This window comes from Falco rusticolus, chromosome 5 (genome assembly GCF_015220075.1).
Source record: "Falco rusticolus isolate bFalRus1 chromosome 5, bFalRus1.pri, whole genome shotgun sequence".
Lineage (NCBI taxonomy): Eukaryota > Metazoa > Chordata > Aves > Falconiformes > Falconidae > Falco > Falco rusticolus.
Window position 1 is genome coordinate 66,367,847 of NC_051191.1, and position 22,574 is coordinate 66,390,420.

A 22,574-nucleotide genomic window follows, 5' to 3' on the forward strand; every position below is an offset into this window, starting at 1 on the left:
CTCCTCACAGTGGAGACACTTCCAGAAGTAACTCTTGCAGCCTGAATGTCTGTCCATCCCTCTCCCTCCCAAGAAGGGAGGCCCAAAGGCTACATGCTTAACGTTCAGTGGCAGAAGGTCAGCAAGATGAATCCAGACTTTCATGACAGCAAGTAACACTATTAAAGACAGAAGCACAAATTGGTTACTCAGGCACTGGGAATGAAATCTCAGCCTGGCTTAAAGTCAAGGGAAGGTTTGCCTTTGACTTCAGGGACTCTAGAACTTTTGCCCCTATTGTGAATGACTTGTATGGCAGGTGCACCTACTAGCCTTTTAGTCAGTGACTGGGATCCAACAGGCTGGGTGCTCTTTGGAGTAGAAAGGCAGACCTCTGCTCTAGGGGGCTCAGTGTTTATAACAAAAGCTGGCAGGGAGGTACACAGGGGCACTGGCGGGCAGAGGGAAACAACCGAACAGTATTTGTCAGAACTGGCTGCTGATGCGTTAGACTATTGAAACAGCACCAGCGTTACTCCAAAGAAATGCTCTATGAAGAGAACTGAAGGGAAGACAATGAGATTCCTCACAGAGGTGTACAGAATGTCTCTCCCAAATGTGCGTGGTGAATTCATAGAATCCTTTAGGTTGGAAAAGACCTTTAAGATCATCTTAGAAGGCATTACTTTTCAAAGCAGAAATAATACTTCACCATCACGCAATGCGAATTCCTTTTTCAATGACAGATTTAAATATTTACAATGTGCTTCCTTGATATTGAACCAAAGTGCTTCCTTCCTAAGAAAATTCACAGCAGTAACCTATGGTAACATTGCAAGATGACAGCTCATTTTCTGATGGGCTATCACTGCAGCACAGATCTCCAGCTTAACTGCTAGATAAGACTTTTTTTTTTAAACTACCCCCCCCCAAAAAAAAAAATCCAACAGGCCATGTGACCCCCTCCCCTTCATGTTTCTTGCCTTAGAGAACTAGTTTCTGTAAGAACTCATGAAGCTAAATGCAGATTTTAAAATATGCCTTTACATATGTAAAAAATAGCTAAAGAATAAATGTTTTCTCTTCTAAAATAATCCCACTAAATTATTTGCTACTAAAGGAGTCTCTGAATACAAGCCAAAGAAATATTTTGGAAAGTGTAGACAGCTGTGCATGATGCAGTTTCCCAGAAACTTACTCCAAACGCTTGAGATAGAGAAGCCTAGTAATTGGAAAAAAGAACAGAGCTACTAAAAGAACAAGAAATTAAAAGTGACACAGCGGGGTGGGGGGGAGGCAGATAACACACATGCATAAGCAATTATCTGTAATTTAACACTAAGTAAGAAGCATGTCTTATGTGATCATTAGAGATAGTTTTAAAGGACAGATACAGAGCATTACAAGTTTGAAAAAGCATATGCTAGATGTCTGTTTTTAGTGAGAGGAAGTTAAGTGAAGCAAGGTCTAAAACCTGAAAATTACTGTTCTCTCTTAATCCCAGTTCTGTTAACAGTCATAGCATGTCTGGTTTAGAGGACACATTTCTGCACCCATGCAGGGAGGGCTCCTTTAATTCTAGTCCCTGAGCTTTGAGATCCCACTACAACTGAAGAAAAAAGCACACAAAGAAAGAGAAGAAAACACACCCCCACAGTCACACACACACAATCCATCCTTTTTCTTCAAGTCCTGTCAAGCAACAAATGTATTTTGTATTGTCAAAGAACAAGTTGACATTGAGCAAATGAACTCTCCTCTCACCTTTTGAGAGGGAGAAAAAAAAAATCAGACAATGCAGTAAACAGTGCTGAAATACTAACAAGCCTGAGATTTAAAAAAAAATTATCATCTAACTAGCGTTTAGCAGAACCTGCTACTATCGAAATGAAACCAGGATGGAACTGCATTTAATTCATACCTCCAATATTACTGGTCTTCATAGTGCCCACTGACATTTTATTCTAAACAATAATTCGGAAGAACAATTGCATTTTAGGTTTCTATTAACAGTATCATGCATGCAGGCAAGTAGCAAGAACAGGACTCGTCTAACACACAGGTTTAGTTAGCGGAAAATGAGACAAAGCTGTAACCTGATGGTATCATTTATATGAAGAATACCCTGTCTTATTAACAATTAATTTTTAATAGGTGTTGATATGGCTGTAGAAAAGTTTTTTCAGCATATTTTCCATTTAATCAGAGCAACTAGTACAGAGGTTTGCAGTTGGGCACTAACTCTAAGTATCTGTAAGCATTCACCCACTTTCTTCTGCAGAAACCATCCTGAACCTAACAGTCTTGGTGCCCTCAAGGCAAGCCTTACCTATTTAATATATACAGGTAGGCATGAACAAATGTAATCATGCTACACATAATATAAGAAGTTGAAGCCTAGAAATGAGGCTACTTTGCAGCTGTAACAGACACTTCATCGTGAGGTATCATTTGAAATCTCTTTGAAGACCATCCATGATGACATAAAAGCTGCACCCAACTTCTTGTACAGCCAAAGAGAGGTAGTACATAACACTAAATGTTAAACCCAAGTCCCTTTGCCCAACGCATCCAGCACCTAAAGGATTACAGAAGCCTCATCTGTAAGATTAAGCCAGAAAAATACAGAAGGGCAAGTGAAAAGGAAACACTGATCCCTCAAAATATTTAGTGTCATACATTAACTCCTGTTGAATGGCTACAAATGTTCAAATTAATACACTGCCTAACACAGAAATGTCACAAAATTATCAGCTAACAAGCAGGGAAGTCGGTCTTTCAGCTCTACCACGTCTGACACTTGGTTAGCCCAGGGGATCAACCACTGCCACCAAAACAAAGGCGCAGTTTCATCTGAGTTACCAAGTCTCCCTCGCTTCCCCTGCCACCTCTCTTCCCCTCAGAAGAACCGAACCCTGATGTTTTAGGGTTCTGTGCTTAAAATTTTATGGTAGAGCTACCAGTTTAAAAGAAAAAAATCGGACTTTTCTGAATATCACTCCCAACTACTTGCCAATAGATCTGAAATTCACACTGAACTCACCACTTCTCACATGCCCTCAGAAAAAAAGGAATCCAGAAGCCCAGTTACCACCTCAGTTATATCTCCATAGGTGAGCTACTAGAATCGTAGAACTGAAGAAAGAGCATTATTTAAGACCTTATTTACCCGAATATGGATGAGACAATGCTGATATCTTTCAGGATGTCTCAGCAGAAGCAGCACATTTCACACAGCCAAGGCAAAGACACACAGGAAAGAGAGGTGCTGCTCACTGCTAGGCAGCTCCCGCAGCCTGCGTGCAGAGTATTTCTGACCACATGGGGAGGGGTACAAAGCCAGATAAATACATACTGATAAAAACACACATTTTGTCTCCCACAATATGCACAAGCCACAGCCCTAAAAAGACTCCCCAGACCACCCCACAGACATCCCACCCAGTTAATTCCTACTGCCCTGGCACTTACCCAGCTTCAAGCCAAACCCAAGCCCAGCACTCTCCTTAGGTATCCCCACGTCTCTTAAAAGAGAATAGGTCTTAATAATTTCAGTACTAATAAAGCAGTATAACCTTCTTAGAAGTCTCAGAAGCCCAGCACTAAAAAGCAGACAGCCCCAACAACTTTAACTCCAAGAGACAGCAAAATTTACCACCCACAGCATTAGTAAATAGTAGTAAATAGTAGTAACCTATTTTCATCTGTAATAGGAACGAATGCTCCAGAGCACTGCTCCCTGTGACTGCAGCATCCCTTCAGCATGGGGAGGTTAAAGTCCAGCACAGGAGCAGAGCAGGCAGCTGGGAGTTAAGTCTATCTCATTTCTTTACTGCAGACATGGCAGGATTGTTTATTTATTTGTTTGACCTCCCTGAAGCATCAAAAACCTCCAAAACAAACACAGCAGACCCTGAGCCACAGCACACCTTTACTCACAGCTCCTGTGCTGTCAGCTGGCCTGTATTGAGCTGGCCCTGCCTTGGGACACACAGCTGAACCAGAGAGACTGCCTAAAGCCTTCAAAACAAGCTGCATTTTGCACAGCACTGGAAACATACAGATAAAAATAGTTACCAACGCTGCTGCGAAAACTAAGGCGGGGAATAGTTCCTTGAATATTGTTTAGGATCAATCTATAGCTTTTTAATCAGGTTCCACATGGCTTCTCTGTTATAACCATGGGACATCCCTACCCCTTGAGACTTACCTCCTTTCCCTTCTCCTTTATGACCTATTTTATTTCTCACCTGACGCTATTGCTACGCCAAGCCCACAAAAAAAAGGAATCCCTTACATTTCTCTCTTGCACATAAATATCACTAAATCTCAGTGGTTAAGGGCTGTAGACCATCCTTTTCACATGCTTCTTCCAGAGCTGCATGAGGGAGCAATCAGGCAACGAGTAGCAGGCACTGAGGAATGAGAAAAGGAAGATCAATAGGTAAAGGCAGTTATCCCTTACTGTGGTGAAACAACAGCAGGAGGAATATGTATGACTGCAGGCTCAATTATCCCTGTGCGCTCCTGGTGGCATTTCAGGAAGAGTGAGAATACCTGCTTTCTTTGGACTGCTGCAAATTCATTCCTGTAAACCCCAATCATGCAGAAAACCAGGTCAGCCTGGTTTTCTTTAAATGCATCAAACCAGTCTCTTACACTGAGGTGCTCTCTCTAGAAAAAATGTCATCGAAATGCAATGGCTCTTTAGATATTGCTTAATCCAGAGGATGGGGGACCCAGCCTTAACAGCACACGGATGACTTTACCTCCAGTAAGGCATTCAGCGATGCAGCAGTAGCCACCACCAGACACCATGTACTCATGTAGACATATTGTCCCAAACATCTCATTGCATCTTTGGGAGTAAAAACTGTCACTTTATGCAATACTGAATCTGTATGAATTTAAAATTAGCTTCTTCATGACTGTCTGTGTATACCTATAATAAAAGACTTCAACACTCAGAACTTGTGGGAATGTCTGTGTCATTCATAAATTATGAACAAGACTTCTTTAAACCAGGGTAATTACTACAGGTATACAGCACTACGCAGAAATTAAATATTTACATAGAAACGCCCTACTAAAATGTCAATATTACAAAGCCTGCAATAACTGAATAAATTATTTTGGGGTGAGAACTTCAGCAATGAAACAACACAGTTTTCCGACAGAGGCAGCTGAATTTACCAGCTCTAAGTTAGAACCATTTTTCTGCTGCTTTCTTGTCCTCTGTTACATTACAGAGCACTAGCACATCTTACAAAGGCTATCATAAAATATAACGTCTTGCAATGCAGTTCACTGTAATTTCACAAGTCACTAGAAGTATTTACAGACAGGAGAAATATTTCAGAAATACTGTATGTGATTACGGCCAAAATCAGGAAATTATGGACAAAACAAAGAAAAAAACTGTTGCAGAAGATGCACATCATATTTTAATTTGAAATGAACAGTTACTGCAAACATTTTCCCCCCATGCTTTCTCAAACTACTTTGTACCTCTGTTACAAAGAAGGTAAAACTTGCCTACTCTGAATGACAGATATGTAGACAAAATTGAGACAGCCTGGGAAATATAAAAAGGCTTCCAATGGAACTGAAAGGAAATACTGCAATTTATTTTAAATTATTTTAAGCTTAATTTAGAAACTGTTTCATTTCAGCTAGTCACAGATGGAAGTTTAACGTTATTACCAAAATTATTGTGATCACAAATATAGCAGTGATTGCTGCAAACAGTAAGATTTTTACTTTTGCTTGAGATGCCATCTCTTTCCAGTTCTTGCTGACCTTTATATACCTATACAAATTGAGAGGACAGGGCAGTTGCTGTTCAGTTGTTGTTGTTTGCTTTTGGGGGACAGAGAACCAGTATTCTCCATTTTCTCTCCCTTTGCTCCTGGCAGTCCTGGGTCAGATCCCACAGAAGATCTTGGTTTACAGACATGGCAGATGCAACCCGGTGCAGCTCAGCGGAGAAGGTGTACATTGCAGGTGTCCTGCTGTTTCATGAGCATCTATCTACCCTCTTAATGGCATCTGTTCCTGTGGGATTAGAAGCCTGCATACATAGAAGTTTCATATTTAGACTACACTTATTACTGGATAAAGTTAAGCGGAAAAATAACAAGCCCAGATCACTTCATCCAAGATCTGGTTAGACAAATCTTTAGCAATGTGATCATACAAACAAAACCAAATTAGTGTGCTGTGCTCATCTAACACCTGCATCCCAGTTCCAGCTAGGTCAGGAGGTCTTCCGTGGTTTTTTCAAGCTAATACTGCTGGGGACAATCAAGTGTGCAGCCTTCTTCGGTGACATGCTCCTTTTATAAATCTGATCTCTTGCTTTACTTTAATTCACCTTTGTGAAAGTGATGGGGGAATTCAAATGCAGAAGCAAAGATCCTCCATGAATTTCACATGTACACCTGAAGTTTTGAAGCCAGCTTTAAAAACTCCTTTACCTAGACACACAGACTCACAGTGTGGTTGAGGTTGGAAGGGAGCTTTGGAGGTCACCTGGTCCAACCCCCTGCTCAAGTATGGCCACCTGGAGCTCTTTTGCCCAACACCATATATTTCTTTGCTAGCTTAATGTTGCTTTAAAAGGCCTTGCTTCTCTAAGACTTTTAAAGGAACCTTATCTATTTGATACTTTGGGAAGTAAAGTGGATCTCTGAAGTGCACAATTTATTTCATTTGCTTCTACAGTTGGTGGCTTTCAGACATAGCCTGTAACATAGTCTTGCATGAACTATGTAGCATAGAAGCTCCTTAGCTCCCCAACCCCAGCTTGCATAGCTTAAAATTAGACTTCTTTAGTATTTTCATAATAACTCTTAATATAAGTATTCAAGAAAAAGACTAGCTAGACAATGTTTCTGGTGGTCCCTTAGCTCAAGTTATGTTGAACAGATTCTGAACTATGTACCGCGACGTACTAACAGGTGATTAACTTGGGGACTGCTGTGCCTACCTTTCCTTCTTATGTCCAAGTCAGGAATTTGGCTGGCAGACCATTTGTTCACTTGGAGGGAGTTCTAAAATATATTAGATCAGCTAACATTTGCAAAAGGTACAACTTTCTAGGTTAGCCATGAGGGCCAAATTCTGCTCTTATCTGTTCCAGTGTAAGAAGCTGCCTGGTTTGTAAAAGCTGACGCTTGTGCAGCTGCCCTTTGCCTTCCCACAGCTATCACAGAAGAAAATATCCTTTCTGCAAGTAGATGCCGAACCTGAAAATGAGAAAGGAATTTGGCTTTAAACCTCACTGGGATGCCTTTCAGCATGGAAGGTGACCAAAGTTAGACCTATCACACAAACTTAGACCTATCTATCCAGGACAAACAACAAGCAGCAAGTCTTAGCCTGTTTCCTATGGGCTCTCAAAGTCTCACCTTTCCTAATAACTTGGAATCTGTTGGCTAATTATGACCAAATTTGACTGACGGATATAGACTGCAAAGGTGCTTAATCTCTCCTACCAGCTCTGTAAAAAGTGAGGCGTAGCTATCTCAATACTAAATTAACAAAAAAGCAGCAAGAATACCAATTTTCCTTTTGAAAAATTCATATTAAATAATTTTATGAAAACAAATGAGTTTACATCTCATAAGAACAACACAAAAACCAAACTGCAAACTGCATTGCTGGAGCAGCAGTTCATTTCTGACTCAAAAGACAGAGCACTGCCCACTGAGTCACCAGTACCTCCAGCATGCTGCCAAGTCCTCCCACCAAAACACTTTATAGTTCTGGAAACATCATCATGACAGTCACTGTTAGAGTTGTGTGACTTAATGCTATGAAGGACCAAATTCTTCTCTAGCATAATTCTGTTGATTTCATCATGCAGCAGCAGAGAATTCAGATCATAATTCACAGTGTTGTCATGGAGCCCAATATTTTTATTTTAAAAAAAATAATGAAAAAATACTTGCTGTACCTGGCTCCGCATACCTTATGAGTACAGATTAAAACTGCATTCCGAACTAGTACCAGTGCCTTTGGCTCCAGCCCACAACTTGATCTTTATACCAAGCTGGTACCAGAAGAGGTTTTGGTCATGGATAGGTTAAAACCACAAAACTGTAGCTTAATTACTATGGTTACCAGAGTAGAAACAGATCAGGGATTGAAAAAAAATAATTCAGAAATTACTATCCTCCTCATTAGCACAATCTACCAAGGACAATTAGCATCCTTGTGTATCTTACCGGGAGCCCAGTACTCTAAACCACTGAACTACAATGTGACATTCTCAGTCATACTGATCATCACCATCACATCACCCGCTGTCAGCTTCCTGAAAAAGTCATGTTTGCATTCACTGAAGGAATAAGGTTTTTATTAGCCATAAAAAATGTGGAGGAAAAAAGTACCTTTGGATACCTAACTTTAAGTTTCAAAGTCATTAATGCCTTTTTTGGCAGAGTTCTGACAAAGGCTACAAAGAAAGTTGTGGAAGAGGTCTCTGAAAGCCTCTACAGTTCAGCTTCCCTTACATGTGGGGAAGATGGACAGAAGGAGCTTGCAGACCTCGATGAACCCTGTGGACAGGAGGACCTGTGTTACATCATTCCTTACATTTTTCTACCACGGCTCACTAGGATCTCTAAATGGCCACCTGTAGGCCAGGTGCCGCCCCTCCTGCAAGGGGGATTAAGAACGGCTGTTGAAGGGCTGTGACATGCCAAAGGAACTAAATGCTTTATCATGCCTCTGGGCCCAAGCTGTCGTGTGGGTGAAGGCAGGGTTCAGAACCACCATCATCTCATAAACCACACCTGGAAACAAGAGCTTACCTCTTGCAGTTGCAGCAGTTGGATCATTGTGATGGCAGTGTATTGGCAGTGCACAGCACGGCTAATTCTGCGTGCTCCGTAAGTGAATCAAGTACACAAAAACAGGAATCAGTGGTTTGCTTTGCATGATTTTGCTTCTTTCCCCCTTATTAAAAATAGCAACAGTTGAAACCCACTCCTAGTGAAAAGGGTCTTTAATCAAACAAGGTTCCATTGCGTAAGAGCTTGCTGCAAGAAAAGATGCACAAACCAGCGAGCCATCTGACAATTTAGTTTTGGGAATTTCCATCACTGCCTATGCAAACAAAGCTAAAGGTTTGTGACAGTTGCTTGTGTTTCGATTATCTCTTTCGGGATCTCAAAGTTCAAAACCACATTCTAGAGAAGCAACTGGCAGAAGGAAATTATTTCTAACAGCCCATCCACAGAGGAGGCCCCATTATTATCAGTAATTACTCATATTGCCATAGAACCTAATTGTCCCGGCCAAGAATAGAGGCTCACTGTGTTCATTCAGTACAAACAGGCGGGCAACGGCAGCCCTTGCCCCACAGAACCCACTTTCTACAAACTCCCCGTCCAAGCTCCACGTTAACCGCTGCCAGCTCCGCAAGGAGCTTGATGTGGTGCTCAACGCACCCCGTGAGATTTTGGCCAGCCAAAGAACTGCAAAAGTCATGCCTCAGGTTTCAACGAAGATTTCCCACATACTCTCATCATGAAGGGCATCCCACACGCCGGAGCCCAGCACAGTGAAGTGTGTCGTTTAACTTCTCCCCATGCAGCAATAGGAACAAGGGGTGCTTTGTGGGGCCAGGCTACCCAGGGACAGGCGAGGAGAGGCGAGATGCATTCCTCGCAGGAGAGGCGGCTGGAATTTGGCCTCTCCCCGCAATGAACAACTAGATGTGGGGAAAGACCAAAGAAAAATGAAGCGTTTCAACCAGCTGTTTAGGGATTAGTAAATGCTGATGTGAAAATCTCAGTCATAGCAAAGAGTCATGGTTTGGAAAGGGCTAAGTGGGAAGGACTGGGAAGACTGCTACAAATACTGGGATGGCAGCCAGGAGCGGTCAGCTTCCAGAGGGGGAGAGAGCAGAGCAAAAAGGGCAGCTGGGGGTGAGAGGTGGCAATGTACTCTGGGATCCCAAGTAGTTCCCATGTGCTCCGGGATCACCAGAGTATGTGAGAGAAGGACCACAAAAAGTAAAGGGAAGTGTGTGTGTGTGGGGGGGGTCCACAGGGGGCAGGATGGAAGTGAAGAGCTACCGATGGCCTCTAAAGACAAGGGTTTCACCACTGACATGCTGCCAAATAATGAATTAAGAAACAATAGAGGTTTCCGTAACTTCTTCATTCTCATTTTTCCTTAGGTTTTGACCGTGTTACAGTAGCAAAACTACCAGCAACACCTTTTCTAAATGGCCTTACTGGTCACACTGGCACCAGCGGGAGGTACTGCCAGTGCATACACTGGTCAGAGAGCACAGGCAGTTCACTGCTTTGGTTTTCTGGTTGACCAGCTTTTTAAAATGGAAGGATCTTTGGAAGATAAATGACTGGATTAGATCTGAGAAAAATCTGTGTTTTCTTTGTGATTTACCCACAGATTTCCTATGAAATTATGGCTGAACATTGTATCCCTCCACAGCTTCTGGGCCTACATTACTCATCTGTAAATGCCCTTTATTATTCCTTAATAGCAAATCCCTGACTAGGTTGTCTATTTCCACTGTAAACTCTCTAACCTTTTATTTATATGCCTGAAACTCATTATGCCAGGCATCGCAGAATCTCCAGGTACTGCTGTCATGCAACAAATCACAATTTATCCCACCCTGCTGAGACTTAGTAGGCAAAACAACAGCTCATGAAATAAGCAGTATTTTGATTTGTCAGGATGTTTTCACTTTAATGGAGTGCGGTCTGTTCTTTCACAGGGAAACAAAGAAGTAGACCTGTTTCCTAATAAAATTAGCTTTTAATAACTACAATCTTGTTTATGCTGATGCCTTCATTACTACTATGTACATGTGACACCTGTCATACACATACCAGTGGTGGTTACTCAAGTGAATTTTATTTCACCAGAGGCTCTTCCTGATGAAGACCCCAACCAATGTCAATGGCCATTGAGGCTGGATCCCTCCCAGGCTGAGACCCATCCCTCCGGCTGCAGCCAAGGTCATGCTGAGTCACTCCCTCTGGCTTTTCCCCCACATCCATCCAGTGCCAATGCTTTGGTAAGTGCTTGACTATTCATAATACTGTCACTTGCAAAGCTGCAATTCCTTTCTCCACAGACAGCACAAAGCGTTGGACTGCAAGCTCCTAAAATTGTTGCTTATCAGATTTTGGAGTCCTTTCCAAGCAGTAGATTACTTTCTGCTAAAAATGTAAGTGATAAAAGACTTGAAATAGAGGCATTTCACTCTTAACCAGAGAGCTTTCCTAAGGGAACAGTTGAGCTGGGGAACCTGGCAGGAGAAGAGTCTGCCACAAGGTTTTGGGGCAGAATTCAGGATCCCCTTTTCCAAACCCACTTCTTCAGAGTGGAATAATTAACAAGCAGATCCTTGGCAGCAAGAAAATCAGTACCCAGTCCAGCTTCACCTGTGGGTGCCTAACTCAAGTTCACTGGTAAAGAAACCAGGGGGCACATATCAAGAAGAACCTTGCAAATAAGAGATCTTAACAGAATAAAAACGGTACAGCACGGTCTTCAACTGCAGCTCTTCCTGTTATACCCAGGGAAAGGGTTATTTATACCCAAACAAAGCCTATATGCTCATTTTAAATCTCTCATCAGTCTAATCTGCTACAAAAGCAAATTCAACAGCTATAAAACACAGGCATGACCGAGTGTCTCTAATGTCGGCCCAAGGAACAGTGAGTAAAATACTTTTCTAACACCAAGTGCTAAAGCTGTACTCAAGGCATCACTGCATTTTCTGTTCTTGAATAAATAACTCTCCCCAAGCAAGAAAACAGAAAATACTTGACATCACAAGTCATGAAGCAGCATTAAATAAACTACAGCAAAAAATTTTAAAGCCAGGATCCTAAATGTGCATCTCAAAACGCACATATAGTCACCAGACAAGTGCGATCTGTAATTTCAAAGTATGTGGGCAAAAAGAAGTCATACCGGTTTCAATACAAGGTTGCTCAGCCTGCTTAATAAAGCAAACCAAATGTTTTCCATGATAACTAAAATACAGACTTTAGGGTGCAAATTACCAGGTATCTAAATTGGATCATTCAGTTCTATCACTTTAATATGGATTTTATTTTAGGAATAGTAAGCATCTAAGAATTTATAGCATCACTGTAACTTCAAATTCAGCACATTTGGAAAAAAATGTTACCACTCAACTGTGTTGTTCCAGATTTGCTACTATTTTTACACAGCTAAGCTTACAGCATCTTAAGTGAAAGTTTTGTTATTATCAGATGGCAACCATTAGTCCTTAAGTGGCAGAAAAAAACCCAACTTACCTAAGGCCCAAGAAATGGAATTACCTGATGCCCAGAGTAATGCACTCCTAACAGACATCACAATGCCTCCATCTCCCATATTGGTATACACAATTATATTCCATCTGACTACTGGTTCTCTTAGATATAGTTATATATCATACACTTTATTTCACAAAGGAGTCCTTGTTACATATCCTTACATTTTACTTAAAAATTTGTTACCAGGGAGCCAGCTTTATGTCTGAGTTATTATGGATTAGTAATTGATCTAGTGCACAATTTTAGCTTACTCCAGATGGAAGATACCTGTCAGCTGACAACTTTTTCCTTCAGGTTTCTGCTGGGTTTTGTTTGGGGTTTTTTTGCCTTGCCCTTACACATTTGGGGCTAGCCAAGTGCATGCACAAGATCAGTTACTGAGGCTCAGCAGAGTTATGACAATTTATTAAGCTGCAAGAATAAGATTACTTGTTTGAAAGCCAGTAATTATAGATATGCTAGTTCTCCCTTCTTTGCTGGGAAGAAACCTGAACTCTTAAGTTTATAACACATTTCTTGATGACAGTGCTCTTTGCCAGCAGGTGGTGGGCACAGACTTGGCAATTAAATCATTGCCCCGTCTTATCTTTGATTTACCCAAGTAGCCAGGACTTCAGCGTTAGTCTTCAAGTCATACCTGCTATAAATGACCCTGAGGCCCAACCCTGAATATAGGGTATATTGTTAGAGATAGCATTCTTCACATGAGATGCTTAAATAAAACCTTTCCTAACTGTTTGTAGGTGGGAATCACATGCAGTTGTCAAAGAAAGAAAGGACTGAATGCAGCTGTTCTCCTCAACTAAACTTGGACGAATTCCGCATGTTTGCCACTGCTGTGCAGACACCTGGAACTATCCAGAACAGCACAACCTTTTAATGCTTTGTAAAAACTCTGTGGGGTATTCAGGATATTCGAAAAACTTCTCCCATCCACCTAAAAAAATGCAACTTGCCTTTATTAATACTATGAATTATACAAACGACAAGCTATTGAGAGCACATTTTGAATAAGAGGAATCATAGATTCAAGTCGGACAATAGTTGTTAAGTATCCTGGATTAGCTGTCAAATTGAGAATCAGAGCCTATGCCTACACAGACAGTTTAACCCAATTGTGAACTCCCCGTGTACCCCCCCTACCAAATGCTCTAGCTCTCTTAAAACTCAAACGTCAAAAGTTTGAGAACTCTGTCTTGCTGGCCAGGATTCAGTGCCGTTTGGCATCCTGCATCTTGCCTTGCAGATGTGAGTAGTCAAGACTCCAGTCCTGAGCAAGATTAAATCCAGATCATGCTGTGTTCATGTTTGGCCAACAGCCAAGCTTTTATAAATGAATTATTTCACCAAGCCACCTGTTCCCTTTGCCTGACCCAAATTCCTATATTTATACTTACAGGCTTGCTGGTCCTTGTCCATCTTCCCGTCTGAGCTTTACAACTACTAGGAGCCGGTTCTCCTTCTCTTAAGTATCCAAAACAGAAGTTATAACTGCAACTGTTAACAACTTCCAGCTTCCCGCCATGGATTAGTCAGTGATGACAAACAGCCCTTCACAGTTCATTCTCAGTACACTCACATTTGAATCCATCCAGAGGACTAGGGGAACCAAGGAAAGCTGTTTGGTGTGGATAAACTTCCCAGAGGGGTGTACTGAATTCTTGGCATTGCCCCTGCTAACTGCATGTCGCCTGTGAGCTGTGAGAGGTCACAAAATTAAAAATGAACAAACTCAGATGAAGAACAACAGGAAGGAAAAATGAAGTTTATATAATTTATTTGAAATGTCCCCAGAAGTGATTGATTGAAGTGCAAGATGACTAACTCAGGTGACTGAGGATGCCTTTTATGCTTCTTGGTTAACCACAGTATTGTATATATTAGTGCTAGCACTGGAAAACTGCTTGCTGTGTAGATGGATTTAACACAGCTGTACAGCACAGAGGCAAATTAGGCATGATTCAGGGGAGCAGGAGCGATGGAGAGGGTATGGCAGCACTGTGTGGATAATGGGCCTCACTCCCAGTGCTGATCCCAAGGACTAAGTGCATTAATGTAACCTCATTGGGCATCGATTTTCCTGTCTGGGGTTACATAAACAAACAACCCCAGAAACCAGACAATTTTTTTTTTTTAAAAAAAAAAAAAGGGTTGATTTTTGCAAAACACAAAAAAGGTGAAAAAAGTGAAAAGGTATCTCCTTCCTGTGCACACATGCAGCCAATGCAATTTTAAAGCTGCCTTAAAAGTGATCTTTCCAAGGATGATTTTAATGGTGAGGGTGCTACAAAGCAGAGCTGATAAATCCTCTGCTGTTGCATTTTCAGCCCATGTTAAAGCAACATTTCTAAGTATTTCCGGGATTCCTTCAAGTCATCACAATACCTGAACATGGTATGGAAGGTCTAGGCTGCCACAAACGGCCAGTTTTCTTACATTCACACAACGATGAAAAGGGTCTTTAACATAAACAATTCATCTCCATGTCTTACAGAGCAGCAAATCAACACTAATTAAGATGTAGGGCAAAGACTGAAAAAAAGAAGATTAGAAAGTACGCACACCACCATGGACAGGAGACAAATGCTGTACAAGAATGAAAGGCAGAAAATGATCGGCTACAGACAGAGAGGGATGAGCCTCATGAGAGATGCAGAAAACAGCAGTGGACCAATTTCAGTCTTAGTGAAAGCCTTTTGGTGTTAATAGTTTTCATAGGTCTGTTCCAAAATCATAGATTTAGGACAGTGGCCTGCTTTGTCTCTTAATTATTAAGTTAATTAAGCTTTGATAGTAAAAGAAATTCAGAAACACAAATATTATAATCCCAAAATTATTTTTAATACTACCCTCTGCAGAGAAGTAGAGTCGCTGTTAAAACACTAATCTGCAATCTAGCTTAATTTCTACCTGCTTGCTTCAGCTTTAGGCACCTGCCCTTGCTGAGACACATTTTTCACCTTCTGACTAGCCCTAACTACTTCCATCTGTAGCTGGTAGAAATCATGGACTGCTTTCACAGTGCAGTATAAAAAATTGCAGGTTTCTCTCCACAATCATCTGCTGCTAGTGATGCAAGTGGATAAAGGGACAAAGGGCACATTCATGTCTCTACATGCCATATCAATTCCTCTACATCCAGAAGATACCCTCTCTCCTTCCCCATAAAATAGTGTTGTTGAGTTCACAAGGAAAAGGGGAAGGAACAGGGCTATGAAAGTCACACCACCAATGTAAGACAGTTCAGCAGAAATGAATGCATGCATTTCAGTCTCTGCCATTATAAATTTAAATCATCCCAAATAAAAAAATGGACAGTAGAGAACTGTATTGAATTAAACATTACCCCCTCAGGTATCAGACAAATATGGAAGAGAAATCTATAGCAAAGGCAACTGTGCAGCCAAAGCCCTACAATGTTTCAGAGCCATGAGGGATACAGGAAGAAGATTTTATTCCCATTGTCCATATGCTGAACAATGCAAAAACATGAGTGAAAACGAGGTGCTGAAGAACAAATGTATTTGAGCCCATTTGGAAAACCGAGAGGTTGTTCCAAGAAGAAAGCTCTTCTTCTAGAAGCCCTCAATGCATCCAGAAAAATATGATCTTTCATGTATTTTCCTCCAACTGCCAACTGCATAAGGTATATAAAAGTCACTCAGCTGCAAATCTGCTCTGACTTTGAGAATGCTCCTCGTTTTACCATGATAAATGTTCACAAATTACTGGTTTATGCCAAACCTTATTTCTCCACCAGTGTTTTGTCCCTAGTTGCACTTTCAATAAAGCCAAGTGTTCAATCTGACTGATGTGCATACAGACTGCATGCATACCACTTAGAAAGAAAATCCACAGTGCAATGCAGAATGGAAGGAAAAATATTTCACCTAAAGGAAGATGGAAAGATGGCAGCAATTTTTTTTTTAAATCCATTACAAAAGGCCTAATTACAAACAGATGTGGACCTTTATATTGAAATCTCCTCAGTGAGCCCTAATGTTACATTTTTGAGCCTTGGACAGGAAGTAGTTCACAATAATAATGTCTGGCTCACCCATTAACACGTCGGTCAGTCACTTCAGATCTGGTACTAATCCACCATTTTCTAGAAAATCTATGGAAAATTAACTTTTTCAAGACACAAAATCTAATTGCAACTTCCAGTTATCTCTGAGGAGTTCAACCCAGATGACTGACTGATTCAATCAGAATCCCTCAGATTAGAGAGGAATTTCTTAGATTTTTTTAGATGAAAGAGTGAAATTAAGAAAACAATTTAACTATTGGGAGACAACAAATTGAATTCTATTTAGATTTATTTTGCGGGTATGTGAGCCCCGGTGTTTAAAGCTGACTATCATTGTTTAAGGATTGGCTAGTGTAGGAGGACTAAAATCACATGTACTGGCTCATAAGGATGCAACACAATTACTGAGAGCAACCGGCAATATAGGTCTCTGGGGGGGGAAAAAAAGTTCATCTACATTTTTCTTTGCATGCTGCCAAAGCTCCAACAGTAGCCCTAATTTCCCTTAAGATGATTTCAGCTGCTTATGCTTTCTGTAGGATAGTGCAGAGGATTCATTTCCTCTTAGAGGAAGCGATCCTGCCATAATTTGATCAGCATCTCCTGTAACATCAGTACCTGTTTAAGCAGATTTAAAAAAAAAAAATTTTTTTTTGTTTACCGTCCCCCTTTCCTCAGCATTCATTTCTATCCTCGTGCTGACTTTCTGGCAATACAGGTAAAACAGTTTACGGGAAGTATTGTGAACCAGATCATGCAACCAATCTGGGTTACAGACAGCATACACCCCCTCCTCGGTTATTTTTAACTGAGGTCAGTTTTCTACCCTGGTGTGACAGTATAAACAGTTGAAAGCCAGAACACCAGCACGAATGACAAAGGGAGATGTAGGGTTGTCTTGCTGGGAGATGAGCACATCAAACTGCACCCTTAGTAACCCCAGGCCAACGCAGGCTTAATGACAGGCAAGAGAAAATGAAATTCAAGCATGAAGTGAGGCTATGGCTCTGCTAATGGTCACTGTTTCCAGGCAGCATGCTGTTACATATTGGGTTGCTCACAGCAAGCTGCTACTGGAATTTAACTGGGCACAGTGGGCATCTTATCCTGCATCCTACCCCCTACCTTGCATCGTCCAAGGTCCCTTGCTGTCTGCCTCCTTTCTTCTCCAGTCCAACTTCCAGCTCACAGCAGGGTCAGCTCCGAGTTCAGACAGGGTTCCTTAGGGCTGTATCCAGCTGGGGCTTGAAAACCCCCCCGGAAGGAGACTGCACAACCTCTCTGGGCAACCTGTGGCACTGCCTGTGCTCAAGGAGAAACAGTTCTACCTTAAATCCAGTCTGAGCCTCTCTAGTTTCGGTTTCTGTCAGTTGCCTCCTCTCTTCCCACCATCAACTGCTGTGAAGAGCCTGGCTCTGTCTTCTCAATAACCTCCTTGCAGGTATGGGCAACTGCTGCTGGGTCCCCCACAGCCTTCTCTTTTCCAACCTGAACGAGCTCAGCCCCCCCAGCCTCTCCTCATAGGACAAGTGCTTCAGCTCTTCATCTTCTCGATGGTCCTCCACTGAACCCAGTTTATCAGTGTCTTTCTTGTATTAGGGAAGGCCAAAACTGGATGCTGTTTTCTAGGTGGGGTCTAACAAGTGCCAGTTTAAAAGTGATTAATCACTTTGCTTACTGGCTATGTTTCCACTAATAGCAGGCCAGGATGCTGTCAGCTTTTTCAATGTCAGGGTACACTGCTGGCCCATGTCCAGCTTGCTGTCCTCCAGGATCCCCAAACCCTTTGCTATAGACTAGATCCCCAGCCAGTCAGTCCCCAGCCTGTAATAACTGAACAAAAGCTTTGCAAGTGGCTGCTGGATCTCACAAAGGCATTGTTTATAAGTGCACCTCCCAGAATGAACTGCTTTTCCATTAGCAGTGTATGCCTTAGAGACAGAGGTAGTGTTGGCTGCATCGTGAAGGAGACCACACTGTAGAGAGTATCTGAGTACTGTCCCTCCAGGTCTGCAGCTCACTCACCCTTGCCCTGTCCCCATCTCTGAGCCGGTTCCTTGGCAGCACAGCCTTTCTGAGTGACAGAACATGAACAGACACCAAGAAGAAAGTGTTGAGATCAGGATGAGATGCTGAAAATGTTCAGCCTCGCCCAGCACAAGCCCACAGACGCTGGCACTGGAAGGAGGTGTAAAGATATACTGAGATGGCACCAGTTCACAGCTCCCAAGTCATATATCTTGGTCACGTTCATCTTTGGGGAGAATACCTCATTGGGATTTATGAGTTGCTTCACACTTTCCTAAGCATCCAGTGACGCAGACAGGCATGTAGAACAATCCCCATGTAACAGGGTCATATTTGGGATAAGAACCCTCCCCCTCTTCTGCCCTTTTTGGATCCAGAGAAGTCCCACCAGCTGCACACTTCAAAGACGGAAGAGGCAGAGGTGACTCCAGCAGCAGCCATGAGAGGCTTCAGAGGACAGTGGGGGAGCTGGAGGGGCAGCGTCATGTCAGAAGAGAGGAGAGATGGAGCCTGAGTCACTTGCATTAAAGCAGTGCAGGGGAGAGCAGAACAGAAAGGAAGGTACCAGAGACCTTTGGCTCTAGTCCTCAAAAACCCTTTTCAGTCACAGACCCAGAAGTGTTTGTGGAAGCCCTATCAGTAAACTAAGTACTTCACAATCATTGTTACAACATCTCTGAGGTAAAGAAAACAAGAAATTTTGACCTGCCATGGATAGGGCTGCTTACCCATAGCCTGGTTTCAAATAATTTACCAAGGGTTTAAAGTAAAGAAAATACCAAACTGCATCTTCAACCTGGAAATCAAATAGCCAGTGCTATGTGTAATCCAGTGGAAGACTTTGTCTCTGTAGAATGAAATACATAAAAGCCAAGAAGCCAAGTGAGATATTGCCTGAGTTAGTCAGAGAGGGAGTCAAGGAGAGGAACCTGGGGGTCTGCTCAGCTGCTATGGTCATTCTTTGATTCCCAAAGAGAAATCTCTGTTTAGGATTTACCAAGCCCAAATATCTTGCAGAGTTGGATACCAAAGCTGCCTTCTATCCCCATTTTATCTTGACTGGATGTAACTGATATTTGTCCCCTTTAAAAACATTACAGGCCGCGAGTGCACAGTAACTAATCACACAGTCACAGAACAGCTGAGGTTGGAAGGGACCTCTTGACATCATCTCATCCATCCCCCCCGCTCAAGCAGGGACAGCTACAGCAGATAGCCTAGGCAAGAAGATATTTATGAAGCCATTTTACACTTCATTAAAAGAATGAAAACTAACAACAAACATTATCCTTACAGCAAATGCAATGTGAACATGTAAGAGCACAGATACTAAAACCACTAGAAAATGTTCTCCAAAAAATATGCTGGTAATGAAACTCCCAACTCAGCTAGACAGTAAAAACAGGCTGCCTTCAGTCCCATGACTGCTAGCAATGAGTCTTATTCTCTGCATTCTTATGGACTGCAGGTTAGAAGGTACATCTGCTAAAGTAACTTTCTGAACAGAGGCCCTAAAACTATTGTGTTTTTAGCAAAGGCCCAAAATTCCACCTGTGAGATGTAATTGTGAGGCACAGAAATATCATTTACAGACTGGAAAAAAGAAAAAAAAAGCTATGAAAATTAATAAAGCTTTAAAAATAATAATGTTTTGTTTAACACTACAATCTTGCCTAGGACCACAAGTACCCTGTTTCGTAACACTGGAAGCTGTTAAAGTCAACAGAACACAGTATACCTTTTCACATTCCTGCCATTCATTTCATTTTTGAAAACATAAGGTCGGTAGCTGATAGACGTCTCAAGTTTTTTCTGGACAGCTTATATGTGTAGTAACTGCTCTAATTTGGAAGAAGAAGCCTTTATGAGGTCACTGATTAAAACCTCAAAGTTTTTGTCATGTACGTCAGTCTCATAGCCCAAAACATTGAAGTCTTAGGCTAAAACAGAGACCTATGAATACAGCACAAGAAACATCAGAGGTTACTAAAACAATTCATATTGCATGGTGGATAGCATATATCCTGTGTACAAGTATTAATATTTAATGTAATGTATTGCAAGTTGCTTTTACTTCAACATCCTATAATGGCCTTACTCTCCCATCTCACTCTCCAAGAAAGGAAATAATCATATAGCTGAGGCTCTATATTGCAATCTATATGGAAAAAGCTCTGCTGAAGTTCACTGAAGTTTTGAATTGCCAAGAAGCACAGGAGAAGACTTCAGATCCTAGACTGCTAAGACGTGACTTGGTAGTTGAAGATGGGCAGCTCTGTTTGCTTAGCTCCAAACAGCAGAACACAATAATTTAATAATGAAACCGTTAAAAAAATGAAGACTTGCCTCAATAAAATTTGACTGCAGTAACTGAATCTGTTCAGAGAAGGTCCACAGAAGGAGAGGTAACAGTCCTAAACATAATCCTGCCCACACTCTTGCACCTACTATTCCTCATGAATGGATAAACTACTTGTTTCAGCACAAACCTGAAGCCTCATTTCTATGCCCCAGTATGACTTCAGAGAGGCTACAGATGTAGGGAGGCAAAAGCAGAAGCACAGATTCTTGCTGAGGTAGTGGGTGTCTTCCGAGCTCCGCTAGTCAGTCATGGTGCTTTGATGTCCTGCCATGCAGACCCAGGCTGCTGTCCAGCCCACCCTCTATAGGACCTGCTGGGGAAGGTACGCAAAGACCCTCCTCCGCACATCTTGGACTGAGCCTTAGTAAAAAAGCCACCTTCAGACTTCTTCCGTCACTTTGAGAGCTTTCAGATGGAACCCTACAGCCCCGAAACCTATGCCCCCCAAGTCTCCACAAGGCAATTTGCCCAAACCAGCTAATTCTGCCTCACTAGTGTCATCAGAGGCACCATTTGCTTATGTCTCGGTTATGAGTCTGATCTGCGCTCAGAGAAACGTCATAATGGAGGTGGTAACAGAGAAGCTAGAAAACAGATTACAGCATCAGGAAGGGATATGAGCAAATTCTCTTTTGCAGGGCTGCATGTGCAAGAAGAATCTGTGTGGCTTCTCCTATGAAGGTTAGAAGCAAGAAAAAAAACCTCTTGCAGCCTAGGTGGGGGACAGAAATGCCCTACCTGCAGCTAAGGAGAGCTCTGGAACTGAGAGCTCTGGGCCTGGACTGGAGAAGCTCCACTCTTGCCTGGCATCAGGCAAGTTACAGGATTGCTCCTCTTCCTCTCTCTGTGGATATCTTCAGTTCCATGCTGTGGTTGGCACAGCATGAAGGCACCACCCCACGGGAGACATTCTGGGCTGCCGAGCATGCAATCCCATTGACTGCAAGAGGAGGTGAACATGGAAGAAAATTTGTGCCCATCTTTGATTTCTGCTAACCATGTTGACTAATCCCTCTTGTTACTAATTTCAACGGAATTCTTTGCACTACCCCTTCTACCTGTGGCCACGTGCACCCATGTGTCGTCCTGCTTTCTGATCGGTCTTCTTTTCTACGTTATTATGATGGGCTAATGGCTAGCTGCAGCTCTGCTAATCGCCATTGCCCCCCACACACTCCCCCAACCCAAAACTGCATTGCACTTTTCCCCCTTAATTCTGTTCCTCTATTACTGCCAGGTCCTTTCGAACAGCCCTGCCTTCACACCACTGTAAGTTATGTATCAAGGGATCTTTCTCTCTCAACCTGTGGTTACTGGTTTCAAAGTCTTGAGCCTACTGCATAGGTTCGGGGGGGGGGAGGGGGTAGGGGGGGTGGGGGGTGGGGGTGGTGAGGAGGTAGGGAGCCAGAGATCAAGTTTAAGAAGGTGAATAGGTTTTTCTGAAAAACAGTTTTATTCTTACTGAAAATACAATTTTTTCAACTCTTCTGGACACTGAACCAAGTCTGTAGCATAACTCATTTACCTGCAAGTAAAATGAAACCTTTATTTTATTAAAAATACTTCTAAAAGTGCATCAGTTTGTATTCAAAAGAATATGTACCTATATAATCTAAGTTTGTTAAGTGGCTTCCCTCAGTATAGACTATGTTCATAATTTCTAATTGACCAGAATTTCTGTTCCTTTTATACAGCAATATATTTTTGTAGAACGAAAGGATACCTTTCAAATTTGGAAGCCTACCCGTGTGACACTTCCTCTTCTCTTTACAAAATATGTAAGCAGTTCCATTCTAAGGTAGCATAACCCCCCAAAAACCCTAGAGATGCGTGCTGCAGA

General features: G+C 42.0%; 1 protein-coding gene across 4 annotated transcripts in view; it reads right to left on the bottom strand.

Moving 5' to 3' along the window:
• The window catches only part of BICD1 (BICD cargo adaptor 1), a 187,547-nt gene that overhangs the window by 163,769 nt on the left and 1,204 nt on the right, over nt 1-22,574 (bottom strand). The gene's annotated exons all lie outside the window — the stretch shown is intronic.